The sequence below is a fragment of the Oryx dammah genome, unplaced genomic scaffold, assembly GCF_014754425.2.
Source record: "Oryx dammah isolate SB20612 unplaced genomic scaffold, SCBI_Odam_1.1 HiC_scaffold_17, whole genome shotgun sequence".
Lineage (NCBI taxonomy): Eukaryota > Metazoa > Chordata > Mammalia > Artiodactyla > Bovidae > Oryx > Oryx dammah.
Window position 1 is genome coordinate 60,764,898 of NW_024070201.1, and position 20,921 is coordinate 60,785,818.

At 44.0% G+C, this 20,921-nt stretch overlaps 1 protein-coding gene across 2 annotated transcripts in view; it reads right to left on the reverse strand.

The window, feature by feature from the left end:
• The window catches only part of LOC120876845, a 202,715-nt gene extending 183,866 nt beyond the window's left edge, over positions 1-18,849 (reverse strand). Inside the window, exon 1 of one of the 2 annotated variants that reach the window (XM_040258949.1) lies at positions 18,570-18,849. The gene's annotated coding sequence lies outside the window, so the exon portion shown is untranslated. The remainder of the gene's footprint in view (positions 1-18,569) is intronic. The other variant, XM_040258950.1, reaches the window with a different exon arrangement.
• Between the last annotated feature and the right edge of the window lie 2,072 nt (positions 18,850-20,921).

The window sequence follows — 20,921 nt, forward strand, 5'->3', positions numbered from 1 at the left end:
CAGGGGCTAATCCTAAAGCAGGCCTCCATTGCCTCGAAATGAAAATGTGCCCTGTATTTAGAACAGTATATTTTTCTTCTTGCAGGTATCAGTGCACATTTCAGCCTGTTTGGATCACTCTGAATCTCCAGTTGAGTCTGAGTCTCTCCCAGGTTTAAGTCAAATCTCTAGATTGCAGGGAGAGGGGGATGTCCAGGGTGAACTATATACAGTTAACAAACAATATCTTTTCATGGTCAGATCACAAAGGAAGAGGGGTACTTATCTAAAGCTAAACACCAAGGGGTAGAGGGCACTGAAGGATAATAGGAGTCTCCACCCACAAGGCACACTGTCAAGGTGAAAGAGATCATGTGGGTGAGACATTAGCACCGGAGTTGGCATATGGTAACTACTGCTATTATTGCTTTTATTATTATTAATGTACAGTTTCATCAATTTAGGGCCTCGTTTTCTCCTGTTGTTCAGCTTTGACAGTATGTTCACACCCAAACCCAAGCATGGTGTGGTACAGTGGGACAAACACAGGTTCAGAAGCCCACAGCCTTGGACAAGTTACTTAATGCCTCTCATTTTCCTCATGGAGAACAGGCAGGCACTAACAGCATCTCTAGAACTAGTGTGAATAGTAAAGATATGATTATGTATTTGCGTAAGTACCTAACAGAATGAACACTGGCTGAGTAACGGTTATCACTGTGATGAAAACAGGTACTTGGGTAACTTGTTAATTGTCTTAGTCAAGGAAAGACACTTCAGAGAAAATGGCATCATGTGTAAGGCTACACTAGGGTTCTGGAATTACCAGTGGATTGGAATAAGTAATTTAGGCAGGCTCTTCTGCTTTCTAGCCACTATACCCACACCCACGCCCAAGACACACACACACCTGGAGAAAACTCTAAGAGTTTCCCATCAGACTGGAACAAAACTTGAAATCCATCCAGTGCTGACTCTAAGGGTACCTGGATGAACCTGGGCAAATCAGTGAGACTATCAAAAATCTCCATCAATAGAGAAGTTGTAAAGATCCAATGAGAAAATACATGTAGCAAATGATTTACAAATTCAAAAGTATAATTATAACAATCCTTCCTCTACTGCCCTGAGGCATCAGTGGTAAAGAATCTGCCTGCAATTCAGGAGACCCAGGAGATGCGAGTTCAATCCCTTGGTCAGGAAGATCTCGTGGAGGAGGAAATGACAACCCACTCCAGTAGTCTTGCCTGGAGAATTCCATGGACAGAGGAGCCTGGCGGGCTACAGTCCATGGGGTTGCAAAGAGTCAGACACGACAGCTTAGTAAGCACACAGCACTCCTCCACTGCACACATTGAAGCAGTCCCCAGTGAAAGGACCATATAGGGTGTTTTGCAAAATGACAGAGTCTGGTGACGAAACCGAAATAAACAGTCTTTAAAAATGGATGTGTCACTCACCATCATCTAACCGAAACCTAGATTTAATGACTAATGACCAAATCGTGTCAGAGCTCAAAATTCTATACCATTTTCCTCTGTGTTGCTTGTAACAGGCTTTAGCACCAAACCTTGTCTAACCCTGATTGCTTTGGGTGCGGTTGTTGTTCCTGGTTTTGTTTTAGGCGGAGTTCTCCATGGGGACTGCCCAAGAGGCAGTGGGCCGTGGCAGCCCTGTGGGTAGCGCTCACCAGTCACAGTTCAGTCCCAGGGAGCGGATGGCAACAGGCTGGGTCACCCCAGGGCAGGGACGGTGAAGGAGTATATATACGACCCAGGTTACTACAGCTGAATAAACATACCACTGGCACTCAGATCTGATGGCTAAATCAGAGCAAAGAGGGTTTCAGTAAGAGCTCAGGGTAAGATTCAGTTTATTTAAAATTTCCTCCCAGGGCCATCCTTATAATAACCCAGGCAGTGGTTTCTGTAAAAGCCAGATTAGATCGTCCTGCCCTGCCTTTTAGAAGTTTCCACAACAGATGGAGGGACACGGCCTAGAGGAAACCCCAACTCACATCCGTCTGCATTCATTATTGGCCCTGTTCTCAAAATGCTATATGTTATCTTGAGCCTGTTTGTTTTTATCTGTCAGAGTGGTTTATTGTTAGGGAAATGTGGTGTCAGCTGTCTCTTCCCCACCATCAAAGCCGCTTCATTAAAGTTAATAGTGTTTGACTTGCAGAGATCTCTTACCGAGGTAACCCAAGAAAGCCCCTGCTGGCTGTTATTTTTCCGGCAGTAAAGGCACCAAATGGATGCAATAACTGCATTAATCTTTTAGGAAGAAAAAGAAGAAAACCGTGCAGCGTGACTCTTGTCTAGTAGCTGCTTAGTAAATGCACCTCGAATTTGCAAGGCTAACTCTACCCCTCAGGGGCAGGGTGTCAAAACGAGACGACCTTTGTCCTGGCTCTGCCACTCAGGGCTCTGTGAGCTGGCTTGTCACTTCCGCAGTCTGAGCTTCGGTTTACTTATCTCAGAAATGGATTTCAAGGAAGCCCTTCTTTTTCTAACTGGAGAATTCTTTGGACAAAAGTAATCTTATAACGAAAACTGACCTTGAAGGCAGATAAAAGCAATATATTTTCTAGCTTGAGGTGAGGAGAGAGACCAGAGGACGTACCTTCTCAGCATCTTTACCCTCCTCCATACCCCCTCCCGCCTAAAGCCATCCTCACCCCTCTCCAGAGGGTCCTGGTAACCTCCGTGGGCTCCCACTCCCACTCAGGACTTCCTGGAACATCATTTGAAGCCTACTGGCCTAGGAGTCTTATCTTTAAGATCTTTTCTGCTCTGACTCTGGATTCTGTGATTAAGTAATTGAAATCAAACCACATGAGGACCGTTTCTAATTAGTGCAATAACTTTATAGAAGACGCTCTGCTCAGTGCCAGACAAACATGAAACAGTTTAGGCTTTGCTTTGTTTTCTGTCTTCTAATCACTGCTGCCAAATCTCCCTTCTCAACCGGAGTAGTGGATCTCAAGCAAGTTCCATCACCTCTGCATTCCTGTCACCGAGTGCTAGTTAGTTCAGTTTGCAATGTCAAACTGACTCAGTTGGAATCTCATCACCTCCCTCCCCTGCAGGGCAGGCTGAGGCCAGAAGCGTGACTCTTCAGACTGCTTCCTCACCCAGTGGGCATCCTCACAGGTAGGAAAACCAGCAAGAGAGTCGAACGCTACAGCCCTCAGCACAGTGTGCACCTGACCAAGACAAACTGGGGCATTCTCACCCCCTCAGTCCCCCGTCAGCATCCTGCCGTGCCCCTCCAGCCCTCTGCTCTGCTCCAGAGCAAGATCGACCAGGTGTCCAGGAGGAAAACCTAAAGCCAGTTTTCCCTTCTTGCAAACAAGAAGGAATTTCCCCCTTCACTAAATTTGTTGAAGGAAGTCTCTGTCTCTCCCTCTTAGAAAGAAGAGAAAATCATGAATTTTGTTTTTCCAAAAGGCTGCAATCAGACAGACTCTCGCCCTCTCTCTCTTCCCCCCCAACCTCCATAAAAGGCCTTGAGGATGAGACAGGAGCCTGGGTCAGTGAGTGAAGGTAGAGGACCAAGTAGGCTGCCAATACTATGGCGGGGGGGGTGGGGAAACTTCCAGCAAACACCCTGCACACATGTAATACTAGGATGTCTACCAGATTATGTTTGTGTTTATACATGTGGCTTGGACTTGGATGGGTACCAGAATGTGCACATGTGTAAAACTCTAAAGAATCCCAAGCCACACATTTAGTTTTATTTTTTTGACCCAAGTCTCTGACGGAGAAAATAAAACAAGCGAAAAAAACCCATTCATTCACTCATGCATGCCTTCAGCTCTGTCTATAGAAACTTTCCTTAACACGGGCACTCAAGCAAGGCAATGACAAATAAAGGATGCTCTCTGTCTGGCCGTGGGTAGTCAAAAACCACAGAAATAATTCCGTTTGTATAAAACTAGCATTACTTTTCAAGAAGCCTTTTATACACAATAGTTCATTAGGATCTTCACAGTCGTAAGATGGTTATGGTAGATATAATCACTATTTAACACCTGAAAAAACAGAAGCACAGCAAGCTTAAATGACTTGTCTAGTCCCACAGATAGCTGAGTATGGGGCAGGAATTAATTTTTTTTTTTTACAAAAGTTTATTCTTAAATGTACAATAGGTTCCAAGACAACACTTCATTCTAGCTATCGGTGGCAACATATATTATGGCAGGGAATTCACATGTTTAAACAGGAATGGAACTAAGGCCATCATTGCCTCAGGCACAAGGAACAGCTAACTTTTTGCCAGATTTCTTAATTCCACCGGTGGCCAGGGGGGCCTTTCCCCACGGCCTCTGCTTTTAGCTCCTCGAGTTTCTTCTCCTCCTTCTGCTTCTGCTTGAATGCCTTACCTTCCTCGTCCATTTCCTTGGCTTGCTTCTTGGGCTGCTTCAGGGGCTGCTTCTTGCCACCTTTGCAGCTCAACATGGCGCCTGCCGCCCCTTCCCCAGACCCTGCCACTGGAAGCGGAGGAACTAAAATTTAAATCATCTGACTTCTGGTCCCAGGCTCTTTCTGTTTGATCAAACTGCAACCGAATGTATTCTGTGATTTCCTTCCAGCTGCCTTTACAATGTATAGCTCAGACTTTCAAGGATCTTTTCAGTTTCAAATATTCCATTCCTTTGTCTACCAAATTTTGCTTGTCAGACCGCTTGAACTAGTTCTGAAAATACAGTCACTTGTATCAGCATTTAGGTTTGAAAAATATAACTCTTTTTTAGTTGAAATGGATTGAAGTTAGATTTAGACTTAATAATGTTAAGACTAGGCAAGAGTCACAATTTTTCAATCAAACCATCCTTTGGTGTAGAAAATTATTTCACTAGTCACATTATTTAAGCTATTATGAAACCTACTCTGACGTTCTTTTATTAATCTTTTTCCCGTTTCGAATCCTTCCATCAGGCATTTCTGTCAGGCTTCTGAAGGGTCCCATATGCACACTTGCAGTGCAGAAATGTGTTCTTTTTTGGTTCATTGGAATCCTTCAGAATGTCTGGCACCAAAACATATTGGCTTTAATTAAAAGGCTATGATTTCTTTGAATTCCCATTAAGCTAGTGAGAAAAAAATCTGCATTTAAAAAATACAGTTAACACATTAAGATACAGTTGTACTGAAAAATGGTTCATGTTTTAAAAACTACTTAAGCAGATGAAACTAAGCTGCCTGTAATAAAAATATGCTCATTTTTAGTAAAATCCTTCACTTCTAAATAGAGGGGTTAGCTTAGTACATATGTGCCCAATTAGCCATAAAAACTCAACTAGACATGAACCATGCAATCCACCAATTCGACCTTGACTTTAAAACATAGATTCTATTAATAGGAATGTGATTTAAATGGTTAAAAAGTGATAAAGTACATAACTATAATCTGATAGGGTTTGGAATATGATACTGCTGTATACTGATGACAAATCAGTTTTGGATTATGACTCCAGCAAAGTTTGAAATAGCTCAAGCCTGATAATTAGTGATCCACAAATTCAAGAACTGCCTTATATTATGTTATATATTATACTCACTCACACCTCTTTGCCCATGAGCAGAAACACATTCTCAAACATTCAAAAAATGGGCCACGTCAATCTTTTAAAATTCTAGGACCTGAATGCCCTAGAAACCCGACTTAGTTTTCTCTATTCAACTTATCTTTAAAACATGGTATAACTCAAGACAGTTGCTCAAGAAAATATTTAAAAGTGCCCATGAAGTACAGTGAAAGTGCTGCACTCAACATGCCTGCAAATTTGGAAAACTCAGCAGAGCCCACAGGACTGGAAAAGGTCAGTTTTCATTCCAGTCCCAAAGAAAGGCAATGCCAAAGAATGCTCAAACTACCGCACAATTGCACTCATCTCACACACTAGCAAAGTAATGCTCAAAATTCTCTAAGCCAGCCTTCCTGAACCGTGTATGTGAACCATGAACTTCCAGATGTTCAAGCTGGTTTTAGAAAAGGCAGAGGAACCAGAGATCAAATTGCCAGCATCCGGTGGATAACTGAAAAAGCAAGGGAGTTCCAGAAAAAACATCTACTTCTGCTTTATTGACTATAAAAGCTGTGTGGATCACAACAAACTGTGGAAAATTCTTAAAGCTATGAGAATACCAGACCATCTTACCTGCCTCGTGAAAAATCTATATGCAGGTCAAGAAGCAACAGTTAGACCTTGCCATGGAACAACAGACTGGTTCCAAATCGGGAAAGGAGTACATCAAGGCTGTATATTGTCACCCTGCTTATTTAACTTACATGCAGAGTACATCATGAGAAATGCTGGACTGGATGAAGCACAAGCTGGGATCAAGATTGCTGGGAGAAATATCAATAACCTCAGATACACAGATGACACCACCCTATGGCAGAAAGCAAAGAACTAAAGAGCCTCTTGATGAAGGTGAAAGAGGAGAGTGAAAAAGTTGGCTTAAAGCTCAACATTCAGAAAACGAAGATCATGGCATTTGGTCCCATCACTTCATGGTAAATAGATGGGAAAACAATGGAAACAGTTACAGACTTTATTTTCTTGGGCTCCAAAATCACTGCAGATGGTGATTACAGCCATGAAATTAAAAGACACTTGCTCCTTGGAAGAAAAGTTATGACTGACTTAGACAGCATATTAAAAAGCAGAGACATTACTTTGCCAACAAAGGTCCATCTAGTCAAAGCTTTGGTTTTTCCAGTAGTCATGTATGGATGTGAGAGTTGGACTATAAAGAAAGCTGAGTGCCGAAGAATTGATGCTTTTGAACTATGGTGTTGGAGAAGACTCTTGAGAGTCCCTTGGGCTGCAAGGAGATCCAACCAGTCCATCCTAAAGGAAATCAGTCCTAAATATTCATTGGAAAGACTGATGCTGAAGCTGAAACTCCAATACTTTGGCCACCTGATGCGAAGAACTGACTCACTGGAAAAGACCGTGATGCTGGGAAAGATTGAAGGCAGGAGGAAAAAAGGAAGACAGAGGTTGAGAAGGTTGGGTGTCATCACTGATTCAATGGACATGAGTTTGAGCAAGCTCCAGGAGTTGATGATGGACGAAGAAGCCTGGTGTGCTGTAGTCCATGGGGTCACAAAGAGTCGGACACAACGAGCGCCTGAACTACAGTAATGAAGTACAAAGATGTTCACTGGTTACTGGGAAAATGCACAAGGAGCATCAAAATAATCACTTCTCTCCAGGGCTTCCCAGGTGGCTCAGTGATAAAGAATCCACCTGCCAATGCAAGAGACATAGGTTCGATCCCTGATCCAGCAAGATCCCACATTCCATGGAGCAACTAAACTCCTGTGCTACAACTGTTGAGCCTGTTCTCTAGAGCCCTGGAACCACAACTATTGAAGGCCAGGCGCCCTAAGCCCATTCTCAGAAACAAGAGAAGCCACCACAATGAGAAAAGCACGTACTGCAACTAGAGAGTAGACCCTGCTCACCGCAACTAGAGAAAAGCCGGCGCAGCAACAAAGACCCAGCGCAGCCAAAGACAAAGTAAGTAAACAAGTAAACAACAACAACAACAAAAGAATCACCTCTCTCTATATCAGACTCCATAGGGGATATACCCACATGGGCCCAGGAAAGTCAGTGATAAAGACCTTGAAGGAAGATGTCTCATCCATTTATCATTATTTTTATAAGAGGTAAATGTGAGCTTATGCATCTTACTCATTATTGTCAAATAACACCCTAAACATTTATGGGATGGGGCTTCCCAGGTGGCGCAGTGATAAAGAATCCGCCTGCCAATGCAGGAGCCACAAGTCACGAGGGTTTGATCCCTGGGTCGGGACGATCCCCTGGAGGAGGAAATGGTAACCCATTCCAGTATTCTTGCCTGGAAAATTCCATGGACAGAGGAACCTGGCAGGCTACAGTCCATGGGGTTGCAAAGAGTCAGACACAACTGAGCAACAACAACAATTGGGCGACAGCAACATTTATGGGATAGGCTTAAACCCATCAAGAAGAATCAGATGGCTCACCAATGAATTAGTGACCTCACTCTGAGAATCACTGCTCTAGGTATGAATAATATTAAAGGTAGGGTTTCTTTGATAAACGTTTATAAATGTAATTCAAATGAATTATATTGGAAGACACACTAAATTCTAATCATCACGATTAATTGTCTCTTTTTTTTAAGTGGCCACAGAATAGTGTGCTGCCGCCCCCTGGATCATGTAATTCCAGGCAGCTCCCATCCTCAGACTCCACTCCTCAGGTCTAATCCAAATCCCATTTGCTTAGGCTCAGCAGATTCCCTCTGGTTTTATATTCTTTGGGGGAAAAAATATCTTGTGACACCATTCTCCAAATACTATGCCACCATCGCAAACTTAGAGAATAATGACTAGGAATAGTGTACCCTACCAGAGGACCTGAGCCCTGCCAAAATTATCAGAGGAGAGGCTGAATCAAGTGGTCTACCTGGTTTCCTAAAGGGAAGCAGTTTCTTGGAGGAGAGGGAAGAAATTGGCACGTGAACACTGATGAATCAATCCGTTTAGTTCATGTAGAAATAAACCCACTGGGTATGAAGACCTCCTTCGAAGTTCACCAAATGTTACTGTGCTGCTTTATATTAAAAGTAAAAATGTCAAACTCTAGAAAGACATTCTATCATTGCTGGCTTTCCAAGCAAGCTCAGATTCATTCCCTCCTCTCCATTTCTTGCTGCACCTCTTCAGAGTGGTATTGTATCTTGCCTGGACCATTGCAGTAGCCTCTAAACTGGCCCCTCTGCCCTGAGTCTCTCATTTTTCACACTGCTGAAAAGTTAATCTTCCCAAAGTCCAGCTCTGATAAAATTACTCCCCTGATCAAAAAACTTGAATCATTGCTTCCCATTGCCTGTCAACAGAATTAAGATCACATTCCTTAGTCTGCGATTCAAGGCACTTGCCCCTTTCCAATGTCACTTCCTACATCACTCCAAGCAATCTGCAAGGCCCACCCCTCTCAGTACAGACTCCCTGCAGTTCCCCCACCTAGAGTACTGTCCCCTGCCCTCATTACATCTCCTCTTCAACCCTCTAAGACAAGATTCGATCCATGCTTAAAGGCTTAGAAGAGAAATTCCATCTTTTCTATAAAAAGTGCAAAGAGCAGTTCTTGGTTCATAAGCACTCAATAAATATTATCTGTTATCATTGTTGTTACTGCCATGAAGTCGTTAATCTTCAAAGACGGAACCAACCCCTTCCTCTTATGGGATTTTTAATTTTAACTCTCTTAAGATACACATAATTACATGTTATTCCCTTTCATAGTTATTTAACTATATATTTCATCTTCTCTTAACAGACTGTAAGCTCCTTAAAAAGATCTGATTTCATTCATTTTTGTATCCTCCATGTCAGAATACAAGGCTTTAAACACAGATTTGAAGAAAAATGTTAAGTATTGCTCTATGCCACAGGGGGGCATGGTTGAGCTACTCTTAATGGTGGAGTCAAACTACAATCAGTAATACTGTCTTTAGAATTGAAAGGTTTTTCTCCCTTGAAAGTGTATTTGTAAATCTGTTTAAAATAAATATATATGCATTATATGTGATTACAACTCTATTCATGTTGACATGGAAAGACAGGTGCAATATAATGAATTTTAAAAATGAATAAGCAAAATAGAATTTATATGGTCTGATTTTTATAAAAATCTATTTGGGCTTCCCAGGTGGAGCTAATGATAAAAAAAACTTGCCTGCCAGTACAGGAGATGGAAGAGACACGGGTTCGATCCCCCGGTTGGGAAGATCCCCTGGAGGAGGGGATGGCAACCCACTCCAGTATTCTTGCCTGGAGAATCCCATGGACAGAGGAGCCTGGCAGGCTATACCGTTCATGGGGTCACAAAGAAATCAGACATGACAGAAGTGACTTAGCCTGCATACAGCACATTCTTAAACCTTCACGGGAAAAGTAAAAGTTTGGAAGAATATCCACCATGATGTTATGACCTGTTATCTCTAGCAGGGGAGACGGGAAAAGAGGGTAGTAATATGGAGGATTTTATTTTAACTTAGTACTTTTTTGGATTTTTAAAAATAATCAATACATATTAATTTTATAATTGAAAAATAAACCTATTTACTTTATTGTTTCTCTTTTCATCTCATCTCCATCTCCATATTTGATGTATTTGAAAGTAAATACACAACTTTGAGAATTTTCTGATGTACTAAAGCAAAGATTTTCAAAATCTCTTGATATGCTGCGCTAGGGGTATCTCAGTAATTTTTCATGGGACCCCTGAAATGAAAGAAATACCTAACAGTTAACACTTGTTAAGTTGTTGAGTTCAAACAACTTACTAGTTATGTCCTAGTAATTTAATAGCCATTTAAAAGAATAATATGGATAGGCTGAAAAAAATTAATTTCCTTCTTAAGTGATCACAATCACTTATTCATGGACTGTTGTACACCTGCTGCACACTGTACAACTTCTTAAACATCGGAATCGGATTGGACACTGCTCCCCTCATTTCCTACTCCACACTGGTTCCACCTCATGACCGACTTTACCACTGAAGCCACCGAAAACCCAGCTCCGCAGATATATCATTAAAGGAATGCAGCACGATCTAATGCTGAAACTAGGAACACCTCGAGCTAGTGGTTCCTGAGCATCGCACAGTAGAGCTCTGTTTTCCTTAAAAATTTAAAATATCTCACAGCACCCTGCGCCTGCCCTGCAGCAGCTCAAAATACCGAAGAGCACAATCTGGCAATCAGATTCCCGAGATAAAGCTGGTTGTTTTCTGTGAGGCTGGTGAAAGGGGAAGAAACCTCATTAAATTTTCCTTGAAACAATTCCAACCTAATAGCTCAGTCAAAATTACTTTGTTTTCTCTGAACCAAAGTCTTCTGGGAAGGTAACAGGATGGTGTGGGAAGCTGAGCTGACCTCCAGGCTCAGTTTCCACCTGTCCCCATTCCACCAAGTTCAGTTCAGTCACTCAGTTGTGTCCGACTCTTTGCGACCCCATGGACTGCAGCACGCCAGGCTTCCTTGACAATCACCAACTCCTGAAGCTTGTTCAAACTCATGTCCATCGAGTTGGTGATGCCATCCAACCATCTTATCCTCTGTCGTCCCCCACCTCCTCCTGCCTTCAATCTTGCCCAGCACTTCCAATGATTCCGTGGTTCTTTGCATCAACAGGTCAAAGTATTAGAGCTTCTGCTTCAGCATCAGTCCTTCCAATGAATATTCAGGACTGATTTCCTTTATGATTGACTGGTTTTCTCTCCTTGCAGTCCAAGGAACACTCAAGAGACTTCTCCAACATCACAATTTAAAAGTTTCATTCCACCGAAGTCCTCTTCTAATCTCCTCTCTAACTCAAAACTGAGTACCAAGAGCAGCCTCCAAAGCAGCATGTCCCTGGGAAACACCCAAACTATTTTCCATGTTTTTCTGAGCCTGGATCTCCAAATATCCTACTGAATTTTCCGTCTCTCTATCCAACTGTTTTGAGGTTTTGCAAAGATCTAAGGAGATTCTAATGAGCCAGCCCTGGTCCCTTCCAAATCAAAAAGAACTTTCCCCTGCCAGGAATCACCAATTAGCTCCTGGGACCAAGCCCTCCAATCAAGTTCAAGAACTCTACTATCCAAATCCACTTGAAATGGGGACTAAGAAGAATTTTGTCTCTAAAGTTGAATGAATCCAGTTTCACATCTTGATTTAATGAGATGATTGGTGATTTTCTATTATCAATTCAAATATAATTAAAACAAACCCCAAAGTCATCGTCCACTTGTGCGAAAGGAAGCTCTGTGCAGGAACTGCTTAAAGAACTTAATATTACAGGTAGGTGGAACCACCCAAATATCCATATATAACAACAACTGTGGCATACACATACAATGGAGTACTATTCAGTCTAAAAAGGAAGGAAGTACAGACCAGGCTACAACACGAATGGACCTTGAAAACTATACGCTAAGTGAAATAAGCTAGACACAAAAGGACAATTATTGTATGATTCTACTTACATGATGTCCCTTGAGATTAAATTCATTGAAAATGGAATGGCGGTTGCCAAGGGCTAGTGTGGGGAGTGGGAATGAGGAGTTATTGTTTAGTGCGTATGGAGTTTCAGTTTGGGAAGATGAAAAATTTCTGGAGTTGGATAGTAGTGATGGCTGTTGAACAATGTAAATGCCCTTAATACCACTGAACTGTACACTTTAAAATAAGTTTATGTTTCAAATTAGCTGTTTAAAAATCATGGAGATGATTTTTATGGTAAGGGGAGCCTTTGATTTAACTGGAACCATGTCCCTGGGTTGGGAAAATCCACTGAAGGAAATGGCAACCCACTCCAGTATTCTTGCCTGGGAAATCTCATGGACAGAGGAGTCTGGCAGGCTACAGTCCATGGGGTCGCAAAGAGTCAGACACAACTGAGTGACTAAGCACAGACTGTGTCCCTAAATGTCAGGCTTCACAGGGGGCTCAATGGTAAAGAAACTTCCTGGCAATGAAGAAGTCACAGGAGATGAGGGTTCAATCCCTAGGTTAGGAAGGTCTCCTGGAGGAGGAAATGGCAACCCAGTCTAGTATTCTTGCCAGAAAAACCCCTCGGACAGAGGGATCTGGCTGGTTACAGTCCATGGCATCGCCAAGAGTCGGACATGACTGAACGACTGTGCACACAGGCACACTGATGTCCCTGTCACATGGAGAGCTTGCAGCAAACTGAGAGATGAGTCCATTTGGATGACTTGGTGTTAAACACATACATGAAGTTTCAAAACCCTGTTCTAAAGAAAACAGTATCTAAATAAGTGGATGAATAATAGAAACAGGGCTTCTTCCTCTTCTAGCCCTATCAGAAGAAAGAGTAAAGTATTCCTAAGGAAATTCAAACTCTCCCCCAAATTTCCCAGCCCGTCAGGAACAAGTGTGAAATTCTCACTTATCTTCCATTCAAAGTTTGATGCCGCACTTTCCCTTTGCTATAAATCCGAGGCATGATGAAGCAGTGAGTGTCTAGAATAGCAGCCTGAAGAGAGGGGCAAGTGCTCACTGACCTGGGCCCCAGAACCCTGTGTCCTGGGCGTGAGGTGGCCTGGGAGCTGTGGCCTGGCTGTGCTATGGGACTGATATTAAAGGGCCACAGTGCTCTGTTTGCTCTTTCCCTGCAGGCCTGGCCTCCTGATATATTTCCAAACTCTGTTTGGAGGAAAGGGGCTTTCTGGGGTCAGCTGGGGAAATGCTGCACGATACATTCCGTAAAGGCTCAGAGAAGTCTTGCAGAATAGAAATTTCAACTCCAGCTTTCTCACATCCTCACCCACTGATCATTTAAAAATGTCCCTAGCTCAGAGAAGGCAGTGGCCCCACTCCAGTACTCTTGCCTGGAAAATCCCATGGATGGAGGAGCCTGGTAGGCTGCAGTCCATGCTAAGGGTCGGACACTACTGAGCGACTTCCCTTTCATTTTTCACTTTCATGCATTGGAGAAGGAAATGGCAACCCACTCCAGTGTTCTTGCCTGGAGAATCCCAGGGTCGGGGGAGCCTGGTGGGCTGCCATCTATGGGGTTGCACAGAGTCGGACACACTGAAGCGACGCAGCAGCAGCAGCAGCTAGCTCTTCCTCTTCTCTATTTTGTCACTGGTATCCAATCTCAAATCTTCAGAGTCTTTTATTTATTTATTATTTTGTTTCTCCTTTGGCCAACATATACCATCAGTCCTCAAACTAGAAATTTGGCTCCAACCACACCTCTCCCATCAAAACTTCTTTTTTCCTATACCTCCTGCCATCATGCTAGTTGAAATCCTTATGATTATCCCACTTGACTGTCCCAAAAGCCTCCTCGCTGGTCTCCACATCTTGTTTTCTTCCCTCGTAACAACCACCATCAGAGGAATGGTTCTAGGTCAGGTCAAAGTGCTGGGCATGTCACAACTACACTTAGGAACCCTCAAGGGCTCCCCAGTGCCAACTGGCTAAGGAAGGCCAGATCCCTCAGTAAGGTCCTCTGTGCTTTTCACTCCAAGCTGTCCTGGTCTCATCTTCCACCCAACATTCTAGTCAACTCAACTATTTCAGGCCTCAAGATTTCTTACCAGCCCCCATTTATGCTCTTCAGTGAACTCTGAAGTCCAGCTCAGATACTAGAATCACTGTGAAATCACTGATCTTTTCTTTGCATTCTCCCAAACACTTCACTTTTTGGAATCTCATAATACAATCGGCTTTGATTAGTGTCACGTTTCAAAACAATCAATAGTATATCTACATGTACACTGAAGGACTACAAACAACTTTGAATATCAAACTGTCTTATTCATCTCTGTATTTTCCCTAAGTGCCTAACACAAGGCTTCATACATAAAAATGTTTAATAAATGTCTGTTGAATGCCCTGTTTCACACTATCAAATTCTTAAATCTCTATTATAGTTTTAAGCCAGCAATCGTCAATATTCTTTTTCCTGCATCCTGGACCTTTCTTCTGTTGAAATCTTAGATGGAATCCCAATATATGTTTTATGGAAAGATTTCATATGTGTTTTTAGATAAAGAGTAAATAAAACATATAAGTGGCATCTCATTTTATTGCATTTATTTTAAATTAAAATGTACAGCATTTTAGCATTTCTCATTGTTAAGTGTACTGAGAATAGTAGGCAGTTTTGATGAACATAAAATTTGAAGTAGAGGGTTTGCAATCAGTCATTTCTGGATCCAGCTTATTTCTGTATTTTGACTTGGTTTCACACAGTTGAGACTATCCCAAGTCACATAGATAAGTCATAGTGTGCAATTTTACGCTAGTGGATCATTGATAGGGTAAAGAATTTCATTTTTAAAGTGCAAATACAACTTGTTATATCAGCGACACATTAAAAAAGCCATTCATAGCAGTTAAGAATACAGACTCTGATTTAAAACCAAGATATCCTATTTATCCATGCAGACCTTAAGCAACTTATTTGGCCTCAGTTGCCACATCTGTAAACTGGAAATGAAAATAATTCTTACCTCATAAGGTTGTGCAAAAAGATGATGGGTCACACAAATTAATGCTTCAATGGTCCTGTGTGTTAAAACATAGCATATAAGAGAATCAGAGTGTGCAATCTTAATGTTTTATCATATATAGAGCAGTTACTAAAATATTTATAAGATGTACAAAAAATAGCAACATCACAAAACCCACATACCCACCCAGGTTAAGAAAGAGAAGGATGACAGTTACTTTTGAAATGTCCAGCATGCCCTTCCCACACCTTTTCTCCCCTACGAGGTAACTGTTACCTTTCCCACATTGTTTGGTTTTTGTTTTTTCATTTTTAGCACTTACCCTGGCACTAGTATATGCCAGCGGAGAAGGCAATGGCACCCCACTCCAGTACTCCTGCCTGGAAAAATCCCATGGACGGAGGAGCCTGGTAGGCTACAGTCCATGGGGTCACAACGAGTCGGGACACAACTGAGTGACTTCTCTTTCACTTTTCACTTTCACGCATTGGAGGAGGAAATGGCAGCCCACTCCAGTGTTCTTACCTGGAGAATCCCAGGGACCGGGGAACCTGGTGGGCTGAGTCTCTGGGGTTGCACAGAGTCCAACATGACTGAAGCGACTTAGCAGCAATATATGCCAGGCTTTAGGTACTTTTGAAAATTTACTCCAATTTAACCATCATAAGCACTCCATGAAGTGGATAACATTTTCCTTCTTAAACGTGAGGACTGTGGGCCACAGAGATGCCGAGGGGCAGTCTGTAAGTGGAGGCACCAGGATTTGAACCCAGGAAGTGGGCTGCTGTTTCCTTGGTTTTAAGGGCTCTCCTGGTGGGTCAAGACTCTGCCTGCAATGCAAGAGACCTGGGTTCGATTCCTGGGTCGGGAAGATATCTTGGAGCAGGAAATGGCAACCCACTCCAGTATTCTTGCCTGGAGAATCCTATGGACAGAGGAGCCTGGTGGGCTACAGTCCATGGGGTCACAAAGATTTGGACACAACTGAGTGACTAACACAATCCCTGCTTCCTAGTGGGCCGCCAGAGTCCCTGTCCACCAACACAGCCAGACTTGAAACACAATTTGAAGCGCACTCTCATGCTGTGTACTTGAATGAACATTTATTAAAAACATACACCACCTGCCGAACATCACGCTGGGCAGCACAGAGCTGAAGTAAAAGCTGCTTCTCTGAGTGCAACTGCAGTTCCCCCAGCTCCTCCCTGCACCACGGTCTCTAACCCCACCCTTCAGCGTGCAGGGCCGCCTGACAGAGCCTGGGAGCCCAGAGTGGCCTTGAAGAAAGGCCAGCAGACCCAGACACTCCACCTTGGTGTTGCCCAGGGTGGTTCTCAACAACAATCAATCCCCAAGGAACCACGGGAAATTCCAAACTTTTCTGCCCCCACTCCCAGCCTCTTCCTCATCAAGGCTTCCTCCGAGAAGAGAACCATGTAGGAATCCTCAGGAATCCACAGCCTTTGCCAGCAAGAGGCCAGGCGCGGCTTCGTCAGTGACCCAGCCCACAAGGAAAGGCCTCGACTTAAGCGCATGTCACTCCCCTAATTACTCCCTGTGCCAGGAGTCCAACAATAACAGCGCATCTTTCACGGGCACCTCCCACCGTGAACTTGGGAACCTCGCATGCAGCCAAGCGCTAGGAAGTGCTAAAAGGGTCAGGGGCTGTGAGCGGCCTGCAGTCCCAGGCCTCTGGGGGAGAATCCCACTTGCTCTCTAGTCCAAAATCTGGGCCCCCCAAAAACTGCCTGAGCCCCAGCTTCACCAGGGCCTACTTCCTGAGACTGGGAGGGTCACCATGGGTGGGGCCCTTAGAAGAGCCAGTGGGTCACACAGCATCTGCACCCAAGCTACCCAGGGGAAAAGGAGGTGGTGGGGGTAGAGGGGCCAGGAGATGTTTCCTTGAGGGTCACATTCACTTAGTAAACGCTCCCAAGGCAAATGCCCTATACTCTGAACTTTTTTTTTTAAATATATTTACTAAATATGAGTCCTGGTAGACCCTGGGAGGTGGCTGGTATGGTACTAGGATGTTATTAATAACAGCAAGTAAAGAGCAAAGTTCCTTAAATTATCATAGTGGGGGCAGGCAATAATCAAATAAATAATTTCAGATCATCATAAGTGCTTTGAAGAAATAAAATATCCTTGTTGTGTGAGGGTGGGCAGGGAAATGGATTTTGAAAGCAGAGATCTGAATAAGGACGAGCAAGCAAAGCAAAGGCAAGAAATAATCACCCCAAGCAGAGGGAACATCAGTACAACTGTGAGGTCTCTGATTTGATGCTAATTGGGGGTTTAAGAAATGTTTTCTGAAAAAATTAATGTTCTCTAAAGTCTAGTACAAGGTAGAGTTGAGTTCTTTAGAGTGCAAAGATCAAAGTGCTATATTGGAAAATTTGTTCTTGGCTTTATGATGCAAAAAGAATGTGTGTGAATATATATTTACATGTCTCACAAGGGTCTTTAAAGAAAGCCTTTCATGTCCTTTACCCTTTAAATTTTTATAACATAGGTTGAAAGCGTGATACAATCTTTAACCTCTAGCTCATGTATTGAGAGATCTTTTTCTCTGAACTAATGAAGACGTCTGTTTTCTTAGGATGTAATTAACCTCCCTGTTCTAGAATTTGAAATAAGAATGCCCTGTACCTCTAAATGCAACTATGTAAAAAGTATGTGTGCACATGGACCTAGGCAGTGGGAGATATAGGACAGGGGTAGGGTTGTTTTCAATATTGTTGTTAAAACATTTCAATGTTGTTGTTAAAACTGGGGAGAAAAGAATACATTGTGCACCACTGTGCGATCTTCTTGTCCTCGATGTTAATAAACGTGTTTTTCACTGTTGTTTATATCCCATTTCTAACATCACTACCGTCTTACATCTGCTCCAAGCCGCAAAGTTGAAAAGTGCACGAGATCTTTACCCACCCTTGTGCAGCGAGTGCGCCTGCTCACGTACGATCCATGTGCACCCTTCTTTCTCACTCTAGACAGAATTTCTTGGGGAACCTTCAGGGCCCCCCACCCCCACCCCCGCCGGCCATATTTCTCCCTAGGCGCTTATTAAAACCAGGTGGGCGGGAGGCGGGCCTTTTTGGATAGAAAAGCCTTCTCTGGACCCAAAGCTCCCCCTTCCGGTGTGTTTTCTAGCGGGAACTCCTAGCTGAGCAAAGAGAAAGCCGGCAACTGGTCCTGGCCGGGCAAGCGGGGGTGACCTTGTCGAGACCCGCACGCGGCTTTGGCTGTGCAAGGGCAAGGTGCACAAGGGCAGACAGTGAGGCTGGGGGCGGGGAGGGGGTTAAACACCCAGTGACCCGGGTCATTCCCGCTCCATGCCACGCAAGAGCGGGGACCGCGGGCCCCCAGGCCTGGCGGAAGAAGAGCGGAGGGAAGCCGCACCGACCCCGTGCATTTGAACTTGAAACCCAGACCGCCGCAGGAGCCGCCGGAGACCCCGACTCTCCCTCCCGGGGCTCTCCCTTAGCCCCGCGCCTGCTTCCAGAGCGTCCGCCGGATGCGCAGCGCTTACCCTCGGTGGCCGGTGTCGCTCGAGTCTCCTGAGACCGGGACGGCCCTTGTGGGGACCGGTCGTGAGTGACGTGGTGACCCGGGCCGCGGAGCGCACAGCGCGCCCGCCCAGGCCGCCGCGGCCCGGCGCCGGAGAGCCCGAGCTTCCAGGGGCGCGGGGCTGCCCGGCGCGGGGTTGCTGTGCGGTTCTCTGCCCGCGACTCTTGACCCGAGAGACTAGGGAGCCCAGCAAGGGGCTTAACTTGAGAGCCTCGCCCCGCAATGTGAAGCTCGAATCCGGCCCAGCCTCTGAGAGGGCGTTGGCTACTTAGTTGGGTCAAAGATTGGCGTGCTGGCGCTTTGATCCGACTCTAGAGTGTTCAGACTAAGAAACAGGCCTCAGGAGAAAGAGAAGCATTGTCAGGTCGCAGAAAGTTAAGGTGCAGACCGGAACAGAGACCCCAAAATATGCACTTCCGATTTTTGAGTGGCTATTTCCTATTCCTTGGACCAAACATCAAACCGGCCTGTTTTCTCTTTTTCTCTAACTGCTGTTTTTTAAAGCCCAGTTACCAGGGTCTTAATAACCTTTCAGCCTGACAGCCTTGCTTTCTGAGGGACTGCATGAATTTTATGTGACCTCAGGAAACAAACAGCCAAACAGACAAGGTTAGAAAACCCAGCCCATCCCAAATGTTTGCCTAATACACTGGGCTCTGTAAAAATCACTTCAAAGTGGATCACTCCAGCATATCTTCTGGCCTTGGTGCCCTGTTTGGTGGGAAAAAGTGTTCTCAGCGTTAACCCCAAGATCCTGTGACAATTAACAAGTAAACTTCAGAGAAGTTTCCAGATTAAAGCTACTCTAATGATTTCTGGCAAAATACTGCCTACACCAGTTTCTCCAATTTTGGTCCACAGACCACCTCCATTAGATTCCTGGGGGAATCCTTGTATGTTCAGGATTTAGAGCTTAGAGCTTACACTGTAGCTGACAAGTTAGATTAAGAGCAGTGAGCCCAGAAATTTGCATTTTTAACAAGCTTGCCTTGTGAAATGTCTGCTCACTATAATTTGAGAACTACTAGACTTGGCTCTTATTTGACATTTCTAAAATGGTACTTGTTTTCCCATCTGGAACCCTCCCTCTCAACAGTATTACGCATTCTTTTTTTCCCCCAAGTGTAGACTATGAAGTTTGTGTTGCAAACAAACTGTGCTTTATTTCCTTATTTCATGAATTTTTAAAATGAAATTATGCCAAAAGCATTACTTCCCACTGTATAGAGCTCTGAGCACATACTGATAATAAAGTAGATGGGTGATACTATGTGAGATGGTTGGATGGCATTACCAACTCAATGGACATGAGTTTGAGCAAACCCTGGGAGATAGTGAAGGACAGGGAAGCCTGGCATGCTGCAGTCCATGGGGTTGCAAAGAGTCGGACACGACTTAGTGAGTGAACAACAACTAATGTTGGGCTGTTCATCATTCTGAACCACACATATTCTTGTTCTGCTGCTGGAGACTTAATGTTTTGTAATTTGTCTCCTAACCATCAACACCCCAATCCCAGCCCCCTGCCCTCCACAAATTGACTAATCCCCAGTGTATCATGGCATCTGGTCCCATCCCTTCATGGCAAATAGATTGGGAAGAAACAGTGACAGACTTTATTTCCCTGGGCTCCAAAATCACTGTAGGTGGTGGCTGCAGCCATGAAATTAAAAGACACTTGCTCCTTGTTATGACAAACCTAAACAGTGAATTAAAAAGCAGAAACATTCCGACAAAGGTCCATATAGTCACAGCTATGGTGTTTCCAGTAGTCATGTATGGATGTGAGAGTTGGCCCATAAAGAAAGCTGAGTATCGAAGAATTGATCCTTTTGAACTGTTGTGTTGGAGAAGACTCTTGAGAGTCCCTTGGACAGCAAGGAGATCTAAACAGTCCATCCTAAAAGAAATCAGTCCTGAATATTCATTGGAAGGACTGATGCTGAAGCTGAAACTCCAATACTTTGGCCACCCAATTTGAAGAACTGACTCATTGGAAAAGACCCTGATGCTGGAAAAGATTGAAGGCAGGAGGAGAAGGGGACAACAGAGGATGAGATGGTTAGATGATATCACCGATTTAATCAACATGGGTTTGACCAAGCTCCAGAAGTTGGTGATGGATAGGGAAGCCTGGCATGCTGCAGTCCATGGGGTAGCAAAGAGTCAGACACGACTGAGTGACTGAACTGAACTGAATCCCCAGGGTAGGGTTCCCCAGTGGCTCAGCTGTGAAGAATCTGCCTGCAATGCAGGAGATGCAGGTTTGATTCCTTGATCAGGACAATACCCTGGAGGAGGAAATGGCAAGCCA